Source organism: Triticum dicoccoides, chromosome 4A (assembly GCF_002162155.2).
Source record: "Triticum dicoccoides isolate Atlit2015 ecotype Zavitan chromosome 4A, WEW_v2.0, whole genome shotgun sequence".
In the NCBI taxonomy this organism is placed as follows: domain Eukaryota; kingdom Viridiplantae; phylum Streptophyta; class Magnoliopsida; order Poales; family Poaceae; genus Triticum; species Triticum dicoccoides.
In genome coordinates, this window is record NC_041386.1 from 690712315 (window position 1) to 690722289 (window position 9975).

Consider the following 9975-nt stretch of genomic DNA (forward strand, 5'->3'; position numbering starts at 1 on the left):
AAAATGCATGCTTTTTGGTGACCGTCCGTAAAATAGGGTCTACTTTGAGATAGACATGGAATGGCGCCGTTTGGGGTGACCCTCCTTGTAGCCGCTTCACGAAAAACGCATGTCTTCAGGATTCGAAAAATGAAAAATAGTTTTTCTTGTTAAACAAGTTGGAACCTCGCTTTGGCAACATTGTTTGCCATCACAAGACGGAGGCATGCGCCCAATTTGGGCATATTATCAGAAGCTATTCAACGGATGCGGCCATATCATTGCTAGTTAGGCTTGAAAGCCATGAATCTTCGTTCATGGTAGGTCGTTTTTTAGAACACTTTTTGAAGAAAACGCCGGTGTTGCAAGTTTAGTATTTTTGCTAGTTGGTGGGCCACATTTGATGATGTGACGCGTAGGTCTCCCATTTTTTTTGAATTTTTTACGGTGTTTTCAAAAAACGACCGATTTCAACGCGGCGGCCGTTCGTGGCTAGGGTTTGAGTCATGTTTTTAGCATTCAAAAAATGAAACTTATATTGTTTCATACATGAGCATGCACAAAAACCCATTATTTTATCTTTCATCCATGAGCATGCATAAAAAAATTCATTTCCCATCAATTACCAAACTGAATATTCATTCTTAAAAGTTGACATGTTTAGATGACACTGTCATACAACATCCATGAGCATGCACAAAATTAAACCTGAAATACTTAACATTGACATGTTCAGATTACACTAACAAGCTTAAACATAACATGCTTAACATTGCCACTTCATATTATTAACATCTTCACTCCTCCTTCTTCTCCTTCATCAACCTGATGCACTCAGAGTGGCGAATCCCAACGCGGATGTACTCCTCTACCACAATTGGCATGGTCCTGTCGCCTAGCTGTGGAATCGCCGGCGCCACTACCATCGCGAGGTCATCGTTAGGCACCACCATCGCGAGGTCAGTGTCAGGCACCACAATCGTGAGGTCGTCGTCAGCCACCACCAAAGCAGGGTCGTCGTCAGCCACCACCATAGCAGGGTCGTCGTAAGTCACCACCATAACAAGGTCGTCATCAGCCACCACCATAGCAAGGTCGTTGTCAGCCAGAATAGGCTGCACCTCCCCGCTGTGCTCCTCGTCATCTCCACTGTTCTCCTCGTCATCCCCGTTGTGCTCCTCGTCATCCCTGCTGTGCTCCTCTTCTTGCACACTCTGCTCCTCGTCATCCCCGCTGCTGCTCCCATTGCCTGGCCAAATGCAACAAAGTGTGAACATAGTGTTCCCATCGTGCTAGTAGAGGAGGCCAAAAGGACAGGAAGAAGAGATGCATAGAGGTTACTGGCATCATCGTCGTGCTGGTAGTACATGCAGCACATGCTATTTCGAACATCTTCACGGTGAACATGGCATCACCGTTGTAGCGGAAGACAAGGAAGTACCCGAGCTGTAGCTCATGGGCGTGGGCGAAATGCTCCCAGTCGGGCCCTAGGTACATGTGGCCTTCACCATCGAACACCACCAACACGTCCCACAGCCTGTGAAGCCCGCTGCTGGCCTCCCACAGCTTCACTTTGTGGGGCTCACGGCTAGCGAGCATCTTCGCAAACTTGCCAGGCAGCCTCTGCAGCAAGGGTCAAGCAGTGGTTAATTGTGGCAATCAAGCACTAGACAGCAGAGTGATGATAAAGAAATGAGTGATGATAAATATACCTACCTACTGCAAGATTTCTCAATTACGATCTCGAAGAACTCAAAACCTTCCAAGCTAGCCATCTCACTTCTCTGAAAAGCAGCATTGTAAATTAAACAACAGGACTGGAGAGAAATAGGAAACAAGCACTTCAAAACAGTAGAATAATTACTACATGTGTTTGCCAGGGCCTCAATTTGGAATACTACTATAAATGGTAACGGCCTCAATTTGCTCCTACTATAAACAAGCACATCAACATCAATAGCACAGTAAACTAACACAGCAACAACAACATCATCAGGTGGCCACCAACAGCAACAACACTAAACTCTACTATAAATTGACCAGAACACAGCAATATAAATTGACCAGAACCATATCTACTATAAATTGACCAGAACCATATCTATTATAAATGGACCAATAGTGTACAGCAAAACAACAGTTTCAATATTACAATAGAAAGAAGTCTCAGGTTTATCAAGCACAGCAAAACAACAGTGTGACAGAAGAAAATTATAGCAGGAAATACTTCATGCATCATCATCTATGAATATAACATCAAAACAGAAAAAACAAGAGACCAAGAAAATCTTAGCAGTGCAAACACCTAGATAGAATTGTATTTGTACACATCAGAACATAAGCACCAACATAGCAGTGCTTAGCATGATCACATTGTATTTGTACACCTAGATAGTAGTGCTTAGCCACTCGGGTAAATCATTACAAAAAGAAAACCAAATTAGAACACACTAGTGTCTCACTGCCTCATAATGCTCATACTTGCTGCATATCAAATGGCACAAAACATTCTACAGCTCATACCAAGTGTCTCATACTTAACTAAATACTTAACTGAATCATTAACTGAATAATCCTTAACTGAATAATCCTTGACATCATACTTCCCAGTCTTATCAAAAGGCACAAAGCATACTTGACAGCATAATCCTTAACTGAATCAATTCCCACTAATCAAACCCTAATCTAATCCAACCCTAATCTAATCTAATCCAGTCCAAATCAAACCCTAACCAAATCAAACCCTAATCGAATCCAATCCCTATCTAATCTAATCCAATCTAGGCAACGGCAAGAACCCTAATCTAACCAGTAGCAGAAATCTAATCCAACCAGGACGGAGAGAGAGAGAGAGGAAGGATTCATACCTAGGGAGAGAGAGGAAGGAGTCGGCAGCGGTGGGAGAGGAAGGAGTCGGCAGCGGTGGGAGAGGATGGAGCCAGCAGCGGTGGGGAGGCCGGCGGTGGGAGAGGAAGGAGCCGGCGGTGGTGGGCGGCACTGTCGATGGAGAGGAGGAGCGGGTCAAGTGGTGAGGAGAAGTGGGGAAAAGAGAGGGAGCGGGTCCACTTATCAGCTTTGCTACGTGAAAATGTTTGATATATTGACAAGGGTGGGCAAAACATGTGAAACAATAACCTCTTCCTAGCCCAGTGGTCGAAACAGAGTGAAATAAGTGCCAGGTCGTGGGTTCGAGCCCCCGCGCGGGCTTATATTTTGGCCGCGCGCATATTTTTGGTAGCTTGGGTACAATAGCAAAATGGCCCACTTGTCAGCGAGTGGGTCGAGTGGCCCACTTGTCAGTGAGGTGTGTGCTTGATACTTGACTAGTTTGATATATTTAAAAAGGTTGGCATAGAGTGGAAGACCAGTAGTCTCTTCCTAGCCCAGTGGTATTAACATAGTGAAACAAGCGCACGGTCGTGGGTTCGAGTCCCCGCAGGCGCATATTTTTTTGGCCGCGCGCCCATGTTCAGTTGAACCAAAATTCAGTTAAACTAACATCTTCAGTTCTGACCAAAATTCAGTTCAAATAGCATCTTCAATTCAAAAAAACTACTAAATGATCACAAAAACTACTAGACAACATTCATTTTGAACTAAATAGTTCTGACCAAAACTTGAACTAAATGATCACCAAAACTTGAACTAAATAGTTAAAAAAATCTTCATGAAACATAACATCTCAATTCAGTTCAAAAAAACTTCATGAAACATAACATCTCAATTCAGTCCAAAATAGCAAGCATAACGGCTACAAAAACTACATTTTTCTCCATATTACAAAAAACTACATTTTGCTGCTGGAATCTTAAAGCACTATGAATCAGGATAACTACATCACTATTGCTGCAGCCATCAGGATCATCATTGTGCTACAACCATCAGGATCACATCATTTTGCTCCTAGAATCTTCAAGCATTTTTCTACCTGGAGAGAAGATTGATCACATCATGTCACTAGTCCCATAGATACCAAAACAAAGAACATGAAGTAATAGTATTTACCTTCATGTCCATTCGCTACTCATCGTCGTTGATACGAAAACAAGGAACTCTATGCCCACTCCTGTTTTCCTCATCATCACTACAATATTGCAGCATAGTATGATCAGTCTGGTTTTCCTCATCCTCGCTCTCATGTCCATCCGCTACCACCTTTCTTCTTTTCTTCATGCCTTCAACTGTTGCAGCACCAACGATCACACGTTCCCGGTCCCTTCGCACTCTGCTTTGCACCGGAACTTCCATAGAGTCATCATCAGCTTCCAACCGAACTTCCGTAGAGTCATCATCTTGGTATGTTAGTCCACCATCACCGGGGCCCTTTTCCACTTCTGTTTCAGTCACACTCCACAAGTGTCTGTGCTCAAAGTTTTGCACAACTCGTCATTTTCCGTGCAAAAGAGTGTCTGGCAGATAAAACACCACTGTTGCTTGTGTTGTTAGAATAAAGGGATCACTCTTATACCAGCACCTTGGAGTGTTGATGCTTTTGAAGTGGCCATCATATTTGACAAAAGAGTCTCTCTTCTTCTTGCTACCAAGCTCAAACTAGTCACAGCGAAATAAGACAACCGAGTGATGGATTCCTCCACTACAGTTGTACTGCAACTCTACGATGCTTCTCAACTGACCATTGAATTCAATTATCTCACGATCATGTGACCCCTCTGTGACGATTCCACTATTCTGCGTCTTCCTTTTTTCCTCGCGGTCAATGGTGTGGTACCGGACACCGTCAGCAATGCATGCTGAAAACACTCTCACTCGCTTATCCGGTAAGCATGCCAAAGCAAATAGATCATCACTGACCTTCTTCTCCTCATGCAACTTTCCAATCTGCAGAAATAAACCATTTAGCAAACAATGGTATTTAACAATTGGTCAATAACACATAAAACATAAAACATGTGGCTAAAGAGCTCACATGATTCTTAAACCACTTAGCAAACCCATTGGCAACCCTTTTATCAATATGGATATTGCTTTCTTTCTGATTTAACTCTTCCTTGCATTTCCTGCAATGCCAACAAAACATGTGAATTAAAACATTAGGCTGGTGCCAACCCAAGCAAAAAAATATTTAATGAGTGCACAAGATATAACATACGCGATATATGGTAGAACCTCGGCGCAATTGCTGAGCACAAACCAAACCATCTTGTCATACTCATCACCAGCCTCCAAGTATTGTGAGGCTGCAAGAAAGTTCACACCATGGTTGAAAACAGAGACATCACCACTTTGCGAATCAGACCGCTCTCTATTTCTGCCCGGCCGGTTCCATCTTGTTTCCACATCGCCAAAGTATCTAGAGCAAAAAGTCAAGCACTCGTCAACGACATATACTTCAGCAATAGAACCTTCAGGTCTTGCCGTGTTTCGCACATGACGCTTACAAGTAAGCAGCCTTCTTTTGATTGGGTACATCCAATCATATTACACGGGGCCTCTAAGCATAGCCTCTTTTGGTAAGTGCATCGCCAAATGGACCATCACGGTGAAGAAAGCTGGAGGAAAAATCTTCTCGAGCTTGCAAAGAATAATTAGGATTTCTTTTTCAAGTCTTTCTAGGATAGTTAACTTCAGTGTTTTGCAGCACAGTTCTCTAAAGAAATTTCCCAGCTCAGCAACCGCTTCATATATATCCTTGTCCATGATTCCTCGGAGGTCCGCCGGTAAAATCCTTTGGAGGAGGATGTGACAATCATGGGTTTTCAGTACTGAAAGCTTGAATCCATCAGAAGTAACACACTTTGCTAGGTTAGCAGCATAACCATCTGGAAATTTCACCGCTCTTAGGAATTCACAGAATGCAAGCTTTTGTTCTTTACTCATTATATATCATGCTCGTGGCATTTCAAATGAATCTTCATCTTCATTATGCTGTAGATGCAAATCTTCTCTTAAGCCCATGTCCTCCAAATCAAGCCTAGAACTAACCGTGTCCTTTGTCTTCCCTTCAATGTTCAGAAATGACCCTAGAAGATTCTCACATATGTTTTTCTCAATGTGCATTACATCGAGATTATGCCTTAATTTCAGATCAGCCCAGTATGGCAGGTCCCACAAACAAGACCTCCGGTCCCAACATTGACCTTCCTCATGCTTTCTTTTCTTCGCCAGCTTTCCTGGTCTCACATCTTTCACCTTTTCAAGTTGCTGCTCTAGCTCTTCTTTAGTGAATTTAGCTGGCTTGTCACGGGTTTGATTCTCACCATTAAAATCTTTGCTTCTTCGCCAGTGATGGTTTCGGGGAAGAAAGCGGCGGTGCCCAATATAGCAGATCTTGCTCCTTATTCTCTTTGAGCAAGGGTCTTTGTCACAATGGACACAAGCTCGATAACCCGCTGTGATCCTCCCAGACAGAGTGTGCAGAGCCGGGAAATCATGGATAGACCATATGATTGCAGCACGTAGATTGAACTTTTCTTCGGACACAAGGCATCATATGTAGGTACACCAGTCTAGAGCTGGAGCAGTTCTTCTACGAGGGGCTCCATAAAGACATCAAAATCCTTTCCTGGGGACTCTCGACCCGGGATAAGCAATGAAATCATGAAGTTGGACTGATCCATGCATGCCCATGGTGGCAGGTTGTACGACACCACAAAAACTGGCCACATGCTATAAGACGTGCTCATGTTCCCAAACAGATTAAACCCATCTGTGGCAATGCCAAGTTTTATGTTCCTTGGATCTGCAGCAAAATCTATATGTATACGGTCAAACTCTTTCCATGCCTCTCCGTCCGCTGGATGGCTCAGCTCATTGTCCACAGGTTGCCGCTTCAGCTTGTGCCACTGTACCTCACGCGATGATTTCTTCGAGATGAACATCCGCTGCAGCCTTGGTATCAAGGGAAAGTGCCTCAGTACTTTGTTCGGTAGTGACTTCTTCCCATCAGCATCTTTCCACCTAGATGCATTGCATTTTGGATAGTTGTCATGCTTTTCTAAATCCTTCTGAAACAATACACAGTTATTTGGGCACACATGTATTGACACATAACCTAACCCCAGCCCGCGGATTATGCTCAATGCTTCATCATAAGATCTTGGAACACAACTATCAGGGAATTGCAAGCTCAAAAGACGGAGTATTGCGTTGAATGTGGCATTGCTAATCCGGTAGAAAGACTTGATGTGGAGTAACTTCACGGTGAAGGTAAATCTTGAAAATTTACCCCCTTAATTAGCTGCGTGCTTCTCCTCCTCTAACACCTCAGCAAACAATGGCTTCTGTCCATCAGCACGATCTTCAGCATCGTACAAATCCTTCGGTAGGTCAGGAATCCTATCATCTTCATGCCCATCCTCTTCCTCCAAAACAACATTATCTCGCAAAACCTTTTCCATGAAATCAATGCCAGCATCACCACCACCCATCATATGAGGGGCCTCTATATCATCTTCAAAATGTTGAGGTTGACTGACTAAAGGTTCTCCATGAGATATCCATCTATCATATGTGCTGGACATCCCATTAAGAAGCAGATGATCTTCCACTCTTCCTTGAGCCATTCTTGAACGGTTGAGGCATTCGCAGCATGGGCAAACAACGTGAGCATCGTTGGCAAAAATTTCCTGAACAAATGCCATGAAATCATCAACTCCTTTCATATGTTCTTTTGAAAACTTTCTAACTCCTTTTCTAATCCAGCTTCTGTCCATCTGCCAAAGACAACAAATTGTTGCAACTTAGCAAATCAATCTAAGTGCATCAACATTAATTAATGAAAATGGATGGAAGTAATGGAAGCTAAAATTCCAGAAAATTTTATATGCTAATTGCCTAACCAAAACATTGAAACAAACCAAACTATAAATCAAACCAACACTGAAATTGGCATGAATTTTTGTTGCAGAGAAGACTAATTCAAATTAAACCAAACCAAGATTTAGAAGGATCATGTTTCTGGGAAGACCAAGCTATCTAGCTCCTAACAAATACTATGTTGTTTCTGTTAATTACAATTACTATTATCCTAACAATCTATACAGAAACAATTGAAGAACAACTGAGGCCATCTAGCCAAATTCCCCCCAAATCTTAACCGAACAAGGCCTGAAGAATTCTTAACAAACAAGATGAAGAACTCCTAACAGTACATCAAGAAAATTCATCTATGCAATATCTACCAAACAAGCAAGCTATCTCCTAACTCCTAACAGTGCATCAACAAAATTCATCTATGCTGAAGAACATCTGACTGAAATCCATCTCCCACTGAAATCCATGCTCGGTGACGAGGTGCGGATAGTGAGAGAGGAGATGGGGGAAGAGGTGAGGGGTGCATACCGGGAGGTTTGCTTGCAGCGGCGGCGAGTCCCCCATGCTCGGCGTGCCTCTCCTTGCGTGGGCGAGGACGTCGTTCCTGACTGCGCCCCCAGCACCGTCGGTCGCCCACGCCCCTGCTTCGCCTCCACGCCTCTGCCTCGCCTCCGCCCCCTACTGGTTACTTCCACTGCTGGCCCCGCCCCCGCCTCCACCCCTAATGGTTGCTTCCTCCGCGAGGCCGTGGGTGAGGTCACCTGCAGCGAGGTCGTGGGCAAGGCGAGCGGCCCCTACTGGTTGCTTCTTCCACCGGCCCTGCCCGCCGGCCACCGCCCGCCGCCCATCGGCCCCGCCCTCGTCCGTTGCTTGCTTCCGCCGCCACCCGCCGCCACCTGGTCGGAAGACCTAGAAAAACGCTGCTTGTTTCCACCCGCCGCTCTGTTCGATGCCACCCGAAGGTCCCACTTGTCAATGATACGAGAGAGCCTTAGTTTTATATAATGTATAGATAAGTTCCCATACCTGAGCAATTGTCCCTCTCTAGCCCAGCGGTAGTAAGCGAGCGAAGCAAGCGCGAGGTCGTGGGTTCGGGTCCCCGCTAGCGCACATTTTTTGGGAGAATTAAGCACTCGGCCCCACCTTTCAAATGGGTCCTGCATGTCAGTGCGTGCCCCATCTGTTGTTGAATATTAATATTTAACCAAAAATGACACCTAGACAGAGACACATAAGCGAGGTTGCTAAGGTGGCTGCCTAATCATCCTAATTCATTCAAAATCAAGTGTAGTGACCATGTTATATTGGTCGTTATCAGCTAGGCGTGAGGCAGTGGACAGTGCTTCCCGCTTTATGACCATTTCCTGTAATGACATTATGACCTTTCTGACCAGAATGGTCGTTATAGGTTAGGGTTTGGATCCCCCCCAATAGCTTTTGACCTATTGGTCTAAAATGGTCATAAATTTATGACCAATTCTTCCAGGGTCACTGACAAAAGGTCACTAGTTGACATATTTCTTGTAGTATGAGAATATCTAGGCATGATCATGTATATAGGCACCACGTCTCCGACAAGTAGACCGACTCTTTCCTGCATCTACTACTATTACTTAACACATCGCCCGTTATCCAGCATGCATCTAGAGTATTAAGTTCATAAGAACGGAGTAACACATTAAGAAAGATGCACTACAAAAAAAAGACACATTCGTGACATTTTGGGCCGAACGAATTTTTTTTCTATCATACATATGACACTTCTATGATGATAATTGTGATAAAACCCGGTATCTTCATAGATGTGGTGGGCTCCTACTTCTATGACAAAAAATCATGACAGAAAATGGGCTTTTCATCCTGGGCGGGCCGGAGACGCAGCTGCATGACATTCTTTGGGCCGTCCATGACGGAAAAAAACCGTGGTAGAAGCGAGTGGGAGGAAAATTTTGGGGAGTTGCCGGTTACGGTGGGAGGTCGGGGGCGGAGCGATGCGCGTTTCCCTCATACGTACGCGCGTGTGTTCGAGGCATTGGCTCTAACTGAAGCCGAGCGAGGCGTTGGGCTCTAACTGAACCCGAGCGATTGCACTACAGGCTACGCGTTACTGAACCCGAGCGATCGATCGATGGCTGTTAACTGAACCCGATGGAGCGATTCCTTCGCTACTGCTGCTAACTGAAGCCGATCGATGCTGCCTCTGGGATGAACAGTGAGCGTTGC